Source organism: Chamaea fasciata, unplaced genomic scaffold, assembly GCF_029207755.1.
Source record: "Chamaea fasciata isolate MVZ Bird 193981 ecotype frontalis unplaced genomic scaffold, bChaFas1.0.hap1 SCAF_24, whole genome shotgun sequence".
NCBI classification, from domain to species: domain Eukaryota; kingdom Metazoa; phylum Chordata; class Aves; order Passeriformes; family Sylviidae; genus Chamaea; species Chamaea fasciata.
The window spans coordinates 3,448,956-3,465,749 of record NW_027094109.1 but is presented as its reverse complement, the minus strand read 5'-3'; the positions used below and the strand labels follow the sequence as shown (position 1 = coordinate 3,465,749).

Below are 16,794 nucleotides of genomic sequence, written 5' to 3'. Positions count from 1 at the left end.
GTGTCTTTAAGGTAAAGCCACAGGGCCTGGGATCAGCCCCTGGGTGAAACATTCTTTGCAGTGAACTTGTGTCCCGTTCCTTGCACATTTCCCATTTTTTCTGCAGTGTTTCAGTAAAGAAGGCAGAAAAAGAAGCAGCCCCTCAATGCGTTAATGATCAGGAATGACCCTCCCTCCTCTCCTTGCCATCTCTGCCTTCTGTGGGTTTAAAGGCAGCATTTCCTCCCAAGCCAAGAAAATCCCATTGTGAGGGACATTTCAGAGTGGTGGGTCACAGCCATCAGAACTAGCACAGGGTTTGTTGTGACATCTGATTCATCTTCAGCCCTTCAAAAGATCAGCACTGCACAAGCACAACCCTGGGCTGGATCTGGGAACATCAGACTGGAGTTTTGTAAAGTACTGTGGACAGAGTGACCTCCCCCGAGGCATTAATTAATCCCTGGGGCACTGAACACGGGCCCCTGGGCTGTTTGTGCAGCTCTGTAGCTGCGAGCTGAGTCTTTGGGCCACTGTTGTCTTCTCCCTGTGGCCCAAAGAGTCCCCCAGCTGAATAAAACATTTAATAATGCTGAAGTGCCTCTAAAGATGAGGTGGCTGATGAATGAGTTCTTACTGCTGGGTTGTGGGTTTTTTTTTCCCTTTTGAGATGTGTTTGGATGCCAACTGCAATTTTAGTGCAGAGTGGTATCGATCACCACCCTGCATGTGTAATACAGTCAGTTGTTATTCATTTCCTTATTGTTTCTCTCCTCTGAGATGATCCTTGCTGGGTACCTCGGGGGGCAGGTTAATAAAACTCTGCCTATTTATATTAAATACTGAGGGAAGCATTATCCTTGAGCAGCCCCGCTCCCTTTGGCACAAAGCTCTGAGGCTCTGTTCCAGCGCTTCTCCTGATGTCAGCCTGGGATTCTGCAGTGAAATATGCTCCTCTTCTTTTTATTTCTGCTGAGTTTTGTGACCTGGCATTGCTACCTGTCACCGAGGCTGCTTTTTTCCCTGAGTAATGTCACAGCTCTTATTTTTATGGGCGTACTGGAGATAATGAGCCCTCTTCGGAAGGGGAGATAAGGCTGAGACAAAGACAGAGCTGCTGCCTTTTAAGTGACATGAGAGGCTCCAGATCCTCCTGTGACAGGGCCCCTCTGTGAGGACAGAGACTGATAAGAGAGGGAGCAAGAGGCAGCTCTGATAGGAGCAGTGACCTCCTCAGCATTGCAGGGAAAAGGCTGCAGAGCCAGACCCACAGAGCTGAACTCAGTGTTTGAGCCTTGAAACACCTCTGGAGGTGTGGACAGAAATGCTTTCCTGAACTGGGATTAGCATGAGTGAGAAAATGAAGTGTTAGGACACCTTTGGCTGTAGCTGAGCCTCCTCCTTCCCCTGGATGATGCCTTAGGATTTTACCTTTTCTATCTTTCATCTATTTGTAATCCTGCAGTTCTTTAGTGTAGAACTGCAAACTCCACACGCAGTGGGAGCTGCTGCTGCTTCCCCACTTTGGGCAGACACAACAATTCCTCTCCAGGCCTGGCAGTCAAGGACACCTCACTGCCTCAGGCCCCAGAGATGGAAACAAAAGTCAGTTGGGGGCAGCAAACTTGGGGTCAATGACTTCGTTAGCTGGAGCTGGAATTGGAAGATGAACCCCCAATGTGCAAATGGACCAAACTGATCAAAGTGTGCAAAGCCGTGCCCATTGTCCGTTTTGGGTGCAGCCCCTGGGGGGCTTTGTCTGCTCTAAATGTACCTGAAGGGCTTTCAATAAATAGAATTATAAATAGAATTTATTCTCTTCATTCTGTCTGGTCTCTGTTTTTAGGCAGCCCCAGAAAGACATCATGGAAATGCCATTTTCCATCACGGCTGTACCCACTGCCCCTCTCGGGTCGTAGGGAAGGATCAGCTGGGATCCAGCCATCCCTAGCTGTGGCTGGAAGAGCCCCCAGCAGCACGGGGATGCCAGCTGGAGTGATGGCAGGTGGAGTGTTTCACTCACTGCTCAGCCCCACACATCGAAAAAGGCTGGGAAACAAAACTTTGTCCTCTGGAAGCAGAGCAGTGCAGGAGAGTGGGCACAGGGGACACTGCCAAGTGCCCATAAAGCCCAGCTTGCACAGAGAGACCATTAATATAGATTTTCAGAGAGTTTTTACCCTCTTTGCTTTCATTTCCAGAGTTTCCTGGCTCCTTTCTCTGACTCTGTTTTACACCACAATCACACAGACCCCGAGATTCAGAAGGCTGAAAATGACTCCTCTATTTTTGGGATGCGTCTCCCTTTTTTACTATTTTACACAGACCAATTGGATTGGTGACACAAAGGCAAAACCTCTTCACTCACATAGGTCAGAGCAGAGGGACATCAAGAAGAAGTCCCGCCTAGGAAAAGGAATGAATAACAAAGGTTCACTTTATAAAAACACTTCTCTTGTTCACAGAAAATTCCCTGGGAAAAGAATTTCAGAAAACTAAAACATTTTAGGCATGAAACCAGGGCTACGTTTCTCCAACTCTGTAAGAGCAAAGTTGGCAGAGGCAGGAAGGCCCTTCCCGGCTCACTGCTCCTCTGTCAGCTCGTGCCTGAATTCTGGGGTGCAGAACCACCAGAACAATCCCAGCAGCCCTTCACCCACCTTAGGCCACGTGTTTTGGGCTTGTTTTGTGCCTTTGCCATCCTTTCCCCTCGCAGAGAGGGAGAAGCATTCTCATTTAATATTAATCTCCCCTTCCTGGATTCAGGCTGCTTCTGACAGTGTATCAATTATTTAAACTTATTTAAAATAAAATAAAATAAAAAACCCTCTAAAAATTCCAGGATTAAAGAGATTAGTTTCTTGTTGATTTTGGTAATTCCTCCTGCTTTGGCAGCTCTGAGGCTGAGTGAAATGGAGCTCCTGAGTTGCTGTTTGCTCAGAGTTCACCCTGGCCAGGGGCAGGATGGAAATTCCCTTTCCATTTCTAATTGCCAGGTTCCTGTCTGAGCTCAAACTGGGTGATAGCTGATCAATCAAAGCCCTTTTAGGGGGCACTGTTGGGTGGGCAATCCCTTTTACCACTGCCCAGAGAACCTTGACTGCATGGCTGGCATCTGTCTGCAGCATTTTAGCTTATAAAAGCAGATTTGGAACAAATATTGTCAGATTCCCTCTGTGATGCTTTCGCATTCCTCAGCTCCATGAATTGCCCAGTCCCTCCCACACCTGGAGTGGTTCCAGTGGCAGATCAAAGACCCCTCAGGTGCTGTTTTAACCAATTTAAACCATGGCTAAAGCTGCCCTGGTGTCCCCTGCACAGCCAGGGCTGTGCAAGGACAGCTCACCTGCCCCACAGCCCGAAACCAGGGCTGCAGCTGACACTGAAGAACGTCTAGGAAAAGGATTAAAAGGAATAATCAAAGAGCTTTGAACATCAAAAAGCAAACAGGTCTATGAAATATACATGAACACATGCTGGAGCCTCAATCCCAGCATCATCTGCCCCCCATCCAGTCACTAATTCCGTTGTGCAGCCAGGGAATGTGAACTCCTTAAACCAGGTCTTGCGCTGGGTGTTCCCTTGGCTGGGCAGTGCAGCTCATCCCTCCAGCAGCAGGGAGTGCTTTTGTGACACCCCATAAAGGCACCTTTGCCTCAATGAACCGCTCACACAGCCTTCCTTAACGGTGGCCTTCACACCTAAAATCAAGCTTCTATAATTACAAATTAATCAGGGAAAATCCTCTGCAAGCTTCTCTTACTAAATATCCGCTGCTGGAAGGAATCAGAGGGCCCATTATTCTCCTGCCCGGCTGTTTCATGCTGCATGAGAGACTTTATCCATCAGCCCCAGAAACCAATCTTCCCCCGGTGCCCAGCATAGCCCCCATCAATCACCAACACCAGCCACGGTGCCAGAGCCTCATCACAGCCTTCCCTGCCCTGCAGAGAGCTGGGAATGCACATTCCAGGGACTGATCCTCCCCTCCTGCAGGGGAAGGCTGGCGGGAGGGGAGAGCAGGGGGAGACACGGCTGAGATGTTTTATTTTTGTTGTCAGAGTCTCTGGCTGGAAACTGAGAAGCTGCAGGAGCTGAGCCTGGCATCAAAGGAGGCTGGGGGAAGGTCAGGGAGGGAGGAAAACCTCCCAAAAGTGCCTTGGTTTGGGTCCCATTATTTGTGTTCCAGCACCCAGATCCAGCTTTGGGCTGCACGTCCTGTCTGCCAGCTGTGAGCACCTCTGGAAATGTCAGGACCCTTCTCCTCCTTCTCCAGGTGGGAAACTAAACCCAGCTAAACCTGAGGAAGGTCCAGCTGACACGAGCCCAGCAGGGCCAGGCAGAAATGAGGAAAGAGCTCAGTTTTCCCCAAGATACAAACCAGCTCTGTGGCCCCTGGGCTGTGTTGCCTTCCCGTTATAGGACAGGGTGGATGTGGGAGCAGAGTCACCCCGGGCAGGGAGAAGTACAAGGAATTCTGGAATAAAATAAGATTTCCCACAGGCCCCAGCGTGTTTTCCATTTGCTGAGCTCTGTCTGTTGTTGTAGGTCATGGGTTGTCTTGTGGTTTTCCATCTCAAAGCTTTAATTTGTGCTTTGTGCACACGGAGTCAATGAAAGTGTTCCAGCTGCACTTCATTGCAGCGGGAAGCACTGGGAACCCCAGGGAAGAGAGGTGCTCCTCCAAATGTATTTCACTTCATAAGGGGAAGGAAGGAAGAAAGAGAAAAAAAAAATAATACAGAAATGGTGATTTATTTTGTGTGTTTCACGCTTCATTGATTTCACTTGAATTGTACCTGACGTTCTCCTTCCAGAACAGAGGGACTTTATTCACTGGAGGTTTCTTTAAGCCTTTTTGTGGGTGGTGAGACTTTTATCTCGAGCTGTGTGCATTAACTGCGTGCGGAAACCAGGCTGAGGCTGCACAGGCAACTGCTCCTTGTCAGGTTTAAGGAGGCTGAGACCTGTGAAATTCCTTTTACCCCCTACAGCACCACCCAGCTGTGCTCTGAGCCTGTCCCTGCTTCTTGTGCCACTGGGTCTTGTGCTGGGGTTTGAGTTCTGCTTTGGGAACTTTCTGGAGAATGGATGAAGCCTCCACCTGAGCAGCTGCTGGTGTTTGCAGAGCATAAATGAGAGAGAGCTCAGGGCTTTGGATGGAGCTGTGGGCTTCTCTCTTTATCCCTCTAAACCACCTTAGGTCAAAAGAAATGGTTTTACATGTTTTAAACTGCACCCATCTTGCACGGCTTGAGTGGGAATTCCACCCAAAACAGATTTATCAGTCTTTTCCAAGCTTGTGCTGTGAGCACTCCTATGGCCATAGTAAAAGCAGGATGTTTCATTAGGAAATCCTTGTTTCATAAGGATTAGATTTGTTCCGGTCAAATATTTGGCACTTCTTGCCCAGCTGTTTGTTTCCTACCTGTGTTACTGCTGATCTCAACTCCACACAACCACAGCAGGAACCATCCCTGCTGTCATCAGATTCCTTAAGCACAGAGAATTTTGTCCAAAATCATCTGGAATTGGTGGCTGAAGTGCACAGGTTCCCAGTTCCTGCTTCCGTAGGAATCTCATCCCATCCTTCACCATCTAAGCAGAATAAACTTTTTGTGGGACCTCTGAAAACCAACATTAAAACACTCAGGAAGGAGCTGGATGGGGCTACAAAGGTAATTAAACAGGCAAGGAAAGTTCTGTGGAATGAAATCCCTTCCCTCTTCCACGGATTTCTTTCCCTTACAAAAAATAATCACCCTGGCTGCTGTTTTACCCTAATTGGCTCCTGGCTCACCCCGGCAAGGCGAGGAGTGATCAGCTACTCCTTCTCCGCCTTTGTGTCCCTGCTCCCCGTCCTCACCCGGGGTAGTCTTGTGTGAAATTGTTTTCTCTGCAGAGCCCGGGCTCTTGTTATTCCACTGCAATAATCCTTGGCTCCGTGCTGGGGAGGCTCAGCCAGCCAGGGGAGCAGAGGGCTGTGCACACACACGCACACTGCCCTCAGCCTGGGGGAACCCAGCCAGCTCCAAAAACACACACACGGATTTGCAATTCTCCCTTTCTTCCCTTCCGTGCTCGCTCTGTAAAGGCTCAGGGGGCAGCCAGGCAGGGATGAGCAGGGACAGAAGGGCAGGGGAACACCTCGGAGCTGGGTTGGTGGGCAGGGTGACACAGGGAGGGAGCTGCCACTGGGTCAGGGCATCAGCACCGAGCCCCACCACTGAGGGAAATCAGCACCTGAGGTTCTGTGATGCCTTGGGGAGGCTGAGCTGGAGCAGAGACTGGGCAGAGCCAGAGAATAAAGTAGAGATTTATTGAAAGGCCTTTAAGGTACACCTTGGGCAGGACAAGAGCCTGGCCAGGGCTACACCCAACGTGGAACCAAAATGGTCACAAAATGAACCCAAAATGGACACAAAATGCATGACCGATCACGAGATCTCACGTTTTTATAAGTTTTGGTCCATTTGTATATTGGGGTTTAATTGTCCAATTCCAGCTCCAGGTTCTGAGGTCCCATCCTTCTTGTTCCTCCCTCCAGCCCACCCTTGTTTGTGCCTTTGGGGCTGAACATTGTCCTTGGTGTGCAGCAGGAGAAGGATTTGTTTTGTGTCCCTGCTGTGTGCAGAGCTGAGTGACACTGACTGTGAGCTCAGAGCTGCATCCCTGGGCAGCACAGAGTCTGAAAACCATGAAAATTAAAACTTAAGGCATCACCACAGTGCTGAAATAATAACCTGAGTCTGTGTAACTCTGTGCTGAGAGAGAAAGGTTTAGTCCTCGTTATTTCACTAAATAAATGATCCTCATCCACATGGCTGGGATAAGCATCGTCCTCATTTTTTCCAGGGAAATGCGGAGGTGAGGCACAGTGCCTGCAGCAGATCTCCTCATCTGAAGTTCTACCCAAAGGAGCCCAGCGAAGATTTGTGAGGCCAAACCAGAAGGGAACACCGTGGTGGGCCTCCCTCACACAAATAATTCCTTTCCCTTGGTGGATAAATGGTGACAATAACACAGAGACTAACAATTCCCAGTTCCACTTGGAGCATCTCCTTCGGGGAGGTCACCGATTTCCAGATGTTATCACCACACCCACAGCTCCAGAGCCCTGGAACAGAGTTCACTGCTCCCTCAGGAGCTCCTTCCCGAGTTTATTGTCTCCTTATCAATGCTGTGCCTCAGGTTATCAGCCAGCATCCAAACCTGAGGGAGATGCTTATCCTCTGCTCTGATAATTCAGTAATTTCCTGCTGTTTCTCTCCTGTGCTTGCTTCCGTATCCATTTGGAGTTTGGTGTATCCCTGCTGGGGTAGTACATAGCGGTGTTTTAACAGTCCTTAAAATGGTAAATACATTTTCATGTACGCTCCCTGCATCAATACACTCAGATGTAATCAAATGCTCTGTTGTTTAAGGCATTTAAAAATGTACCCTGGGAAGTGCCTGAGGGCAATGGATTTGTAGAGGATTCTCCAAGCCTGACAGAAGGCTCACACAGACTTGTGCATCTGTGTGCAAACTCTGAGATAAAAAAATGCTGATTTAGAGAGGCCATGGGATAGGACGGACATTGCTGAGAGAGAAATGGAACTGGAAACAAGTTTCAAATGATGGCCTTGCAAACAGACCAGATATTTTGGAGAAAAAGAACTGTGAAAGATGTGTTGTAGCAAGACCCACCTGGGGTATTTTAGTTGATGACTGGCTGAGAAGCATTTGCAGCATCATGTGGCAAGAGCTGATAGGCCAAAAAATGACGCTGTTTTACCCCACCACGACACAGACTCTGAACTTCAGAAGGCTGAAAATTACTCCTTTATTTTTGGGATGTGTCTCCCTTTTATACTATTTTACACAGACCAATCTGATTGGTGAGACAAAGACAAACCTCTTCACTCACATTGGTCAGAGCAGAGGGACATCAAGGAGAAGTCCCTCCCAGGGAAAGGAATGAATAACAAAGGTACAGTTTAAAAAAACACTTCTCTTGTTTACAGAAGATTCTTTGGGAAAAGAATTTCAGAAAACCAAAACATCTTAGGCACAGAACCAGGGTTACAAAAAAACTCTTATAATGTATTGGAATTAGGAAATAGTTTGGGTTCTGATTGTGATGGCATGAATTGTAACATCTGCACCGTCTCACCCTTCTCATGAGACTGAAAATGGAATAAAAGTCTTTAAAACGCCTCTCAGGAGCCCCAACTCTGGGTCAGAAAAAGGGGTTTTCCAACAAGTACCAGCAGGAAGGTGTGGGCTGATGGTTGTGCTCCAGAGGGCCCAAATCCTGACCTGGCTGCAACCTGGGACGTGCTGAACTCCAGTGAAATCTGATGAGGAGCTGAAAACCATGCCTGCACCAGGCAGAGCAGACGTGAACCTGAAATCAATTTGCAGGCATTCCTTTGACACGGCTCCAGACAGGAGGAACCCCTGAGCAGGGAGAGAGCAATTGCCGTGTAATTATGGGGTCTGCCACTTAACATTTGTGTGTGATGGGTGTCCTAAAGCCGGGCTTTGCATCATGGATATGCTAATTTGTCACAGAATCCCGCCTCACGCAGCCATGGTGGCTAATTGAACAGACAAACCAATCAACAGATGTGGCAGATGAGGAATTTTAATGGGAAGAATTAAATACGTAGAGTGACCTTGCGGTGGTGCTTTGGATAATTTTATTTAATACTAGAGTCTGAGCAGGAAATTACTTAAAAAGCACATAAAGCATGACAAGTAATGACAATTTCGCCAGGGTTCCATGGCAGCCTTTTTTTTTTTTTTTTTTTCCAGAGCATTTCATCAGCTCTCTAGATTCACTTCAAAGTAATGGCAATGTGGGAAAATTTAACCAGGGTGCATGGCCAGTGCTTGCCCTCTGCTGAGGTCAGTTCAGGCACTGAAGATTAACTCTTCCTTTGTCCATCTCTCTGCTTAGTCTTGGTCTTGTTCATCAGAGGTGTGCTGGGATTAAAACAAGACAAGGAAATCTTTTGTACCGCCCTCAAATGTAATTTTGTTTTACTGCTTTGCTTGCAAAAGGTGCATCTCCTACTCGGGAATCAGGGCCCAACAGCACCAGGATTTACTTCTCAGCTTTGTTCCTTTAAATGTGGTGAACTGGGCAATCCATGCCCTGTCCCTCTCCTTCCCGGAGCCATCTGGGCACATCAGCTGTGATGGATCATTTCGATATTACGCCTTCTGTCCCGCAAATGGAGCTTCCCCTCCCCTTTTTTAGATAAAAGCTGCTAATATTCGAGTCCCCAACCCAGTCAAGCAGGCCATCAGACAGAAGGCTTCCAGGGACATGTGACACTGCTCCTTGCTTCACTGGCCCGGACAATAAATATTGTGGAGCCAGAGCCAGGGGGATTTACAGCCCGTGGCATCATCTGCCTCCTGGGCTGGGTTCATCCCTGGGTTAGTGCTCTGCAATCCTCAGGAATTATCCCAAGCAGTGAATCTGCTCCAGTGGCAGGCAGGACTGGAATTTCAGCTCTGTTTTAACTCGCTCTTGTCCAAAATACGCCTGAAGTGGATTAGCACAGTGCTGGAGGTTTGGGTGATCCAGAGGATGGGGGGAGTTGTGAGGCAGGGATTGGCTTTCAGCTCAGCTCCTGTTGAGCTGCTAAATCTTCCTCAGGTAACAGAGCACGGGAACATTGCCAAGGCTGACAGAAAAATCATTTACAGTGAGGGAAACTCTGGAAAGGTCCCCAGCAAAGCTTGGCCAGTGGCAGTTCTTTCTTTTTGTTGAGAAATTCAAGGCAAGTTACTTTAAAAAGTTAAAGTAACTCTGCTTGCAAAACTCTTTGAAATTTAACTTTTTCAACTCAGTCTGTTATTAGACAGCTCAACAGAATGCTCTTGGAGCAGCCAATAATCCCAAACCTGATGGCATGAAGTAGGAAATGGTCTTGGCACTCTTCCAATTCATTGCAACCCTCAGCACGGAATCTCTTTTGGCTGAGGAGTGATTAACCTGGAAGGGGTTAAATGCTCAAATTTCTAATCAGCCAAGGGTTCAGGACAAATAGTTTGATGTGTGATCCACTCTCCTTTTGTTTCACTTTTAGTTTCTTTACAGTCCTCAGTAAAACCCTGTGTGCACATAAAGAAGCAGGGAAAGCACTGAAGGCCCGGTAGTGTTTCTGTCCGGGATGAAAGGTGAGCTCCCAGTGCAGTCCCTGCAAGGAATTCACCCACCAGGTTCCATTTGGAAGAGCCCCCGTTCCTCTGGAAATTGCTGGAATTCATCAGGCTGCCAGTTTTGCTTATTTAGAGGAAAATTAAACCTCATGATGTTTGCAGTGCTTGGAAATTTGGGCACTTACCTCCTTCGAGCAGCAAACACAGCTCTGTGTGCACCTAAAAATGAAAAAGGACCTGAAATCAGAATTCCAGTTGCCAGCGGAGGTGTGTGGAGCAGGGAGTGAGCAGGAAATGACATCTCTCAGATCTTTCTGAACACCTCTGTGGCCTCTGAGCATCTGAGCTCTTCCAAATCACCAATTTTGGCTGCACAACCTGTCCAGGGTGGAAGCAGCTCCATTACTTCAAATTTCTTCTTCCTATGGAGAGTTAAACGGAGAGGAGGGCAGGGAGAGAGGTGTAGGGAGGCCAAATAAATCAGGACCATTTACAGAAAGGGCTGAAAATTAAAAGAGAGGGAGGGAAAAGAGGCGAGTGCCAACAGTAAAACGAAAAAAAATGAAGGAGTGCCATGATAAAAATGATGCAGTGTCCAGGCAGCTCAGTCCTCAGCCTTGAAAACCTCACGAGGAAAACATTACTCAGTGAAGATGAATTCCTTCAGTTAACCTTGTTCACAGCAACATCTTTGCAGGTCAGAAAATTATTACTCTCTCACTTCTCAGCCCTCCAGTGGGCTCCTGGATATCTTTGCATATGGATGGGTAGATTGGATTGGCTTAGGCTGAGCTGAATTGGCAGAGAGATTCCCTAAATCTGGGAATATTGCGCAGCATAATTCTTGTTTGATAAGGATATAACGAGGGGAAAAAATCCTCCCTGAAGCAAACCGAGGGCCCACAGTGTGCTGCCACGAGGCTGTTTTTCAGCTGATGACCAGGCTGGAATGGCTGCACTGCAGCACAAGTGCCTGGAAAAATTATGAGGATTTCAGCAAAACCGTGAAAGCCACGGGAGCAAATTTGCTTGTGAGTTCCTGCTCCGTTCCCATCTGTGAGGATTCAGGGACTTCAGGAGGTTCTTTGAAGCCTTTCCAGCTCCACACTGCAGCTGTGGGAATGTTCCTTCCCTTGCCCACTTTTCCTTGGCCGTTGAGATATTTTAACTCTGAGGTTGATATTTTGGTCTTCATTTGGGAAGAGTCCTCCCTGGCAGCTTTCGCACCCTAAAATCCTGAGATTTATTCATTTTCCTGTCACTGATGTCACCAAATGACACAGAGGGTCTGTCCTACACCCACCCAGGAGTTAGGGCTGGTGCTGCACCAGCCGTCAAACACAGCTGATGGTCTGTAGCCCTGGTTCTGTGCCTGAGGTGTTTTGGTTTTCTGATATTCTTTTCCCAGGGAATTTTCTGTAACCAGGACAGATGTTTTTGTAACTGTAACTTTGTTATTCATTCCTTTTCCCAGGAGGGACTTCTTCTTGATGTCCCTCTGCTCTGACCAATGTGAGGGAAGAGGTTTTGCCTTTGTGTCACCAATCCAATTGGTCTGTGTGAAATAGTATAAAAGGGAGACACATCCCAAAAATAGAGGAGTCATTTCAGCCTTCTGCATCTCAGGGTCTGTGTCGTTGTGGTGTAAAACAGCGTTGATGATCTGCAAGGAAAGTGCTCCAAGAGGCAGAACATTCCAGCTGCTTCCAGGGGGCCAAACAGCAAAACCCTGGCCATCCTCACATCTCCAGGCAGAGAAGATTTGGGAGACAAAGTGTCATGTTTGTCTGATTGGTTTATTCCTGCTCACCAAGGCAATTTCGTCAGCAAAATAGACAAAATTGATGAAGAGAGAGCAAACCAAGCCCTGCAGCTTGGTGTTTATTGATAAGCCTTGCCCGTGGGATACTTTTGATCCTGAAGCAAACATGAGAGCCAGAATATCCTCAGGCAATGGCTTTTAGGCAGATCCACAGCAGCTGGCTGGGGGGAAAAAAAAAGGATTCTTGGCTGCCCTGAACACTGAGCCTTCATTTGGGATCAGAAAATCAACTTGCAGACCTTGCAGGTCGCAGATCCTTGCATTTCACTGAATTGGCTCTAAGAGGGGATCAGGTGTTCTGGTCTACGAGAATTTGGTGGTTCCCTGACACAGGAAGACAAAAAAAACAAGTAAAAATCTGCTCTGCCACCAGTGTCCAGGGCAAAAATTGACAAGCAAAGCCTGGGTGAAGGTGACAAGAAGCATGAGAAATTCTCTCTGATCCTTCCAGGATCAGATTTTGTGGCTGATGAGCACGGTAATAGATTGCAGAACTGTATCAGAGCTCTGCAAAAAAACCCACAAAAAACCTAACGAAAAAGAAAAAAAAAGAAAAAATAAAAAAAATAAAAAAGCAAAACAAAACAACAATACTAAAAAATAAAAGAAAGAAAGAAAAGCTAGACAGAGAAGCAGAAACATATGGTAATGAAAAAGGCAGCCTTGAGAACTGGAAAATAGAACTATTCTGCCTTTAATAATGTGTCAGCCTTTGTATGAACTGGCCCAGAGCCCAAAGAAATGGACTGTTGCTTCCATTTACAAGAAGACCAGGTCTTCTGATGGCTCTATAAATAAATGCTCCATTATCTCTTACAAGTATATTTGTAATATGTTATCTGACCCTGGGTTTATTCATTCACAAATTTGGTCATCTTTTACACAGCAGAAGCAAGTCTCTCCCTTTCATCCAGGAATTTCAAAGTCTTGCTTGCATAGCAGCGATTTCAGCTTGTTAAATGTTACTGAAAGGAAGCTGAGGCATGGAGAAAATGGAACAAAATTTACCCAAACTCATGCCAGGAGGCGGTAACAGAGCCAGGAATAGGCTGGCAGTGAACCCAGCAGGAATGATGAAAGGTCAGGATAAAAACCAGCACTTGCTGGTTGGTTGGAGATGTTTCTTTACGTGGTAACCCCTCAGCAGAGCGAGGATTCTCTGTGTGCAGGCAGAAAAGCTGAGCAAATGCCCATCCTTCTGCTGCTTACACTCTTCTTTGGTTACATTTTCCTTCTTCTTACCTCTATTTTTCCCTGATTTCTTACTCCACGTTGCCTCTCCCCCCAGAAGAAGGTGTGCAGCACTCACTGATAAGAATTCCACTGATAGATCCTGAGCCACGGTGTGAATTTCACCCTACCCAGACCTGTCATGCAGCGAAGGATGGGGATGCCTCGGATGGTCCTTTCGGCTTTGTTTTTCCTGCTCAGCTCCGTCTCATGGGGAAGCATCTCACACGAAAGACTCGCTGCTTTGATGCAATTTGTGTTAGTTCATTAAGCACGAGATATGATTAACGTGAACACTCCTTTAATCAGCCAAAGGAGCTGCTGCAGACACTTGAAAGCTCCGTGCACTTTGAGCTCTCCTCTCTGCTGCTGCTCTTCCCAGGTTTGTGGGAGGGCAGAACAGTTCACAGCCTGTGCACAGAATAATTCTGAGCTGTTCCAGCACTGGAGCAGAGAAGCTGGGAAAGGATTTACTTTTTTTTCCTGGAAGTAATTCCCTAACTTTTGCACTTAGAGCATGTCTGGGCTGTCATGCACCAGGAAGGAATTATTCCATGAGCTGAGCTATGAAGAGCTGTGGATGTGGGAGGTCAGATTGGCAAAACTTCGTTTCACCCAGCAAACCTCTACAATAATCAGATCAACCCAGTAAAACAACATTTTTTTTATCACAGAATCACAGGTTGGATTATCATCTTCTTCCACGGCTCCTGCAGCTTTCAAGTCAGTTTGACACAACAGTTTCTGTCTCCATCATTAGTTCCAGAGAGATATGAAGAAAGATGATCTTTCCTTGCATATTAATTCTATTTCAGTGCCTGTCTTGTTATTTAAACAAAGAGTGGCCGTCTCCTCTCTGTTTCGTTCTTGTTTTCCTGGGTTTGAAGTGAGGGCAGCCTCATCTCCCCCTGGCTGCAGTGGCTCTGGGAGTTTTTTGGCCTCTCTGTGCCCATTTTGGTGGCAAAGATAAAGAGTCCCAGCCCTGCTTATGATTCACTCTGGCCACTCCGGTGCCTCTCCCTCCCAGCCCTGCTCATTAGCAATACAGATAACAGGCTATCAGCAGCTCAGTAGCCTTATCCTGGGGAGATAAAACCCATCGGCAGCCTTCCTCCTTCCTAATCTCACCTTGGACAGATCAGTCATTGCGGAAACACAGGGAGGAGGGAGGGGAGGATCCAGGGGATCCTGATTCCACCCTGATTCCACCCTGATTCCACCCTGATTCCACCCTGATTCCACCCTGATTCCACTCTGATTCCACCCTGATTCCACCCTGATTCCACTCTGATTCCACCCTGATTCCACTCTGATTCCACCCTGATTCCACCCTGATTCCACCCTGATTCCACCCTGATTCCACCCTGATTCAGACCCTTATTCCACACCTTGCTTCCACCCTGATTCCACCTTGATTCCATGGTGACTCCATGCTGATTCCACCCCGATTCCATCTTGATTCAACTCTGATTCATTCTGCTTCCACCCTGATTCCACCCTCCCGGCCCCTGGGCTCACTCTGGATCCTGGCTCATCTTTCCTGAGCGTTCTGCATTTACATCGGGAGGAAATGGAGTTTTACAGGAATTCCTTTGTTCAAACAAACCCCTCAGCACCGTGTCAGAAATAACCAGGCTGGGTGAAAGAGCCCCTTGTACTCACGGCTTAGCTGGAACAACACTTTCCTTTCATCTGGATTTCCTCTGCCATGTTTTGGCCTTATTTTGTGTTTGTTTGGGGCTTTTTCCTCAGAACAAAAGGAACATCCACGTGCTCTGGCCTTGATGCTGATGATTCTAATTTGACCCTGCTCTGGTGCAAAGAATAAAAGCAATAAAAACAAACTTGTTCAAGGTGGAGTCCAACCATCTTGGTTCAAGCAGCAGCACCAGCATGCCCACACTCCTTGTATCTTCCAAGGAAACAGGATAAAGGTTTTAATCTTATTTTGAGCCTGACTTGGGGATAAATCCAGCACAACCTGTAACTCACCCCCAGATTTCCATGGGGGGGCCCTTTTTGAAGTGATTTCGTCGTCCCGAAACCCAAAACTGTCTCCTTGGTTTTGCTGGGAATTCATACCAAAGCTTTTGAGAATTTTCCCTTTTCAGCCGTTTCAGCCTCGAAATGCGAGCTGAGACTGCAGAGTTATAAATGGAAAAACAAAGAGGCTTCCAGTTTGTAAAATCTATGAGCTAATATTGATTTTGGCCATCCCATGAATTGAAACAAGCCTCCAGTGCAGAAATCCTCCGAAGATGCCGTGTTCTCCTCTCCTCCTGACACAACACTTTATCGATCCCCATGTTTGTGCCACATGAATGATGGATTATCTCATATCAAACCTTGCAGTATTCATTTAATGCCTTTGAATAAAACATTTCTCACAGATTAACAGAGCAGTTTTAAGTGAACAACCATTTTCATCTGTTTTAAATTTTCATGGGTACTTTTCTGGAGAACAAGTACACTGTTAATAATTGAAGGGAATGAGACCTTGCTAATCTCTTTGTATTTTAATAAAGTCCTGTTGCACCCCATTCATTCATTTTTTAAATGCCAGAATTTATAAAAATTCGATACATTTGCTTCCCTCCCTTTGAAATGAATAATCCTGAGATTACATGCAAAGGGATTATTTATGTACCGAGGAACTGGAATTTCATTGTGTCCAGAGAGCTCCAAATGTGGTTTGTGATGGATTGCATGGATGAGGGGAGGGAGGACATTCTCCTTGGAAGCAGAGAGGCTCTGGAAGAGCAAGAGAAAAGAAAGAGAGGAGGGTGGGAAAAGGAGGAAGCAGGAGTTTAGAAGAGAAAGAGCAGGGAAGTGGTTTGATCACAGAGACAGATGGGGATAGCAAAGACACAAAGTGTGGGTAGGTAAATATATAGACTTTGCACATAGCTGAGTGCAGACAACTCTGTAATATTTATTTTCTTTTGTTCTCTACCTCCATCCCTCCATCTGCCTTGCTATTCCACGAGTGCCTCTTTCTCCACTTCACCTTTTGCCTTCTATCTCTCCCTGTCAATCCTTCTCCCTGCCGCAGCCTCCAACTCAAATCTCCTCTGCCCTTGCCCAGAGCTGCTCAAAGCTCGCTCTGACACACTCCCATTTCTCTTTTTCAAATACAATTGCTCCTTTACACACCGCCCCGGGATTACATTTCAAAGGAGAACAGAAAACCCAATATGGACATGATTTCTTTTATCATTAGCAGGGCAGCAGCAGCCGCTGGAAATCTCGTCTCAAAAAATATTTTGTTCCAGCGAGTTTTTCATTAAATTCTGTGGTCAGATAGACAATGTTTGCTGCAGGGATCTGTCCTGGAGGCTCCCAAACCTCTGTACATTAGTCATACACGGTCAGAACAGCGAGGGAGTGAAGAGGTTTTGGCAGCAGTAGTGAAAAAAACCCAAAGAAAAACATTTTAGGTGCCGTCCTCGGAGGATGTTTGTGCACACAGAGACAGGGATTTTTTTCTCTGTATTTCCAACAGCTTTTGAGCTATTCCACTTTCAGTTCTGCATCTGCTAATTGTCTTTTTCTTTTTTTTCTCTCTTTTGAAAGCTCTGTACTGAGAGGGTAGAAATCAAACCCTC

General features: G+C 46.8%; 1 long non-coding RNA gene across 1 annotated transcript; it reads right to left on the bottom strand.

Moving 5' to 3' along the window:
• Positions 1-8,601: 8,601 nt before the first annotated feature.
• LOC136300910 (uncharacterized) lies at positions 8,602-14,694 on the bottom strand. The gene is made up of 3 exons (XR_010723766.1): positions 14,578-14,694; positions 10,323-10,356; positions 8,602-8,949 (listed from the first exon to the last, which is right to left on the bottom strand). It is a non-coding gene; the product is annotated as an uncharacterized lncRNA (long non-coding RNA).
• Between the last annotated feature and the right edge of the window lie 2,100 nt (positions 14,695-16,794).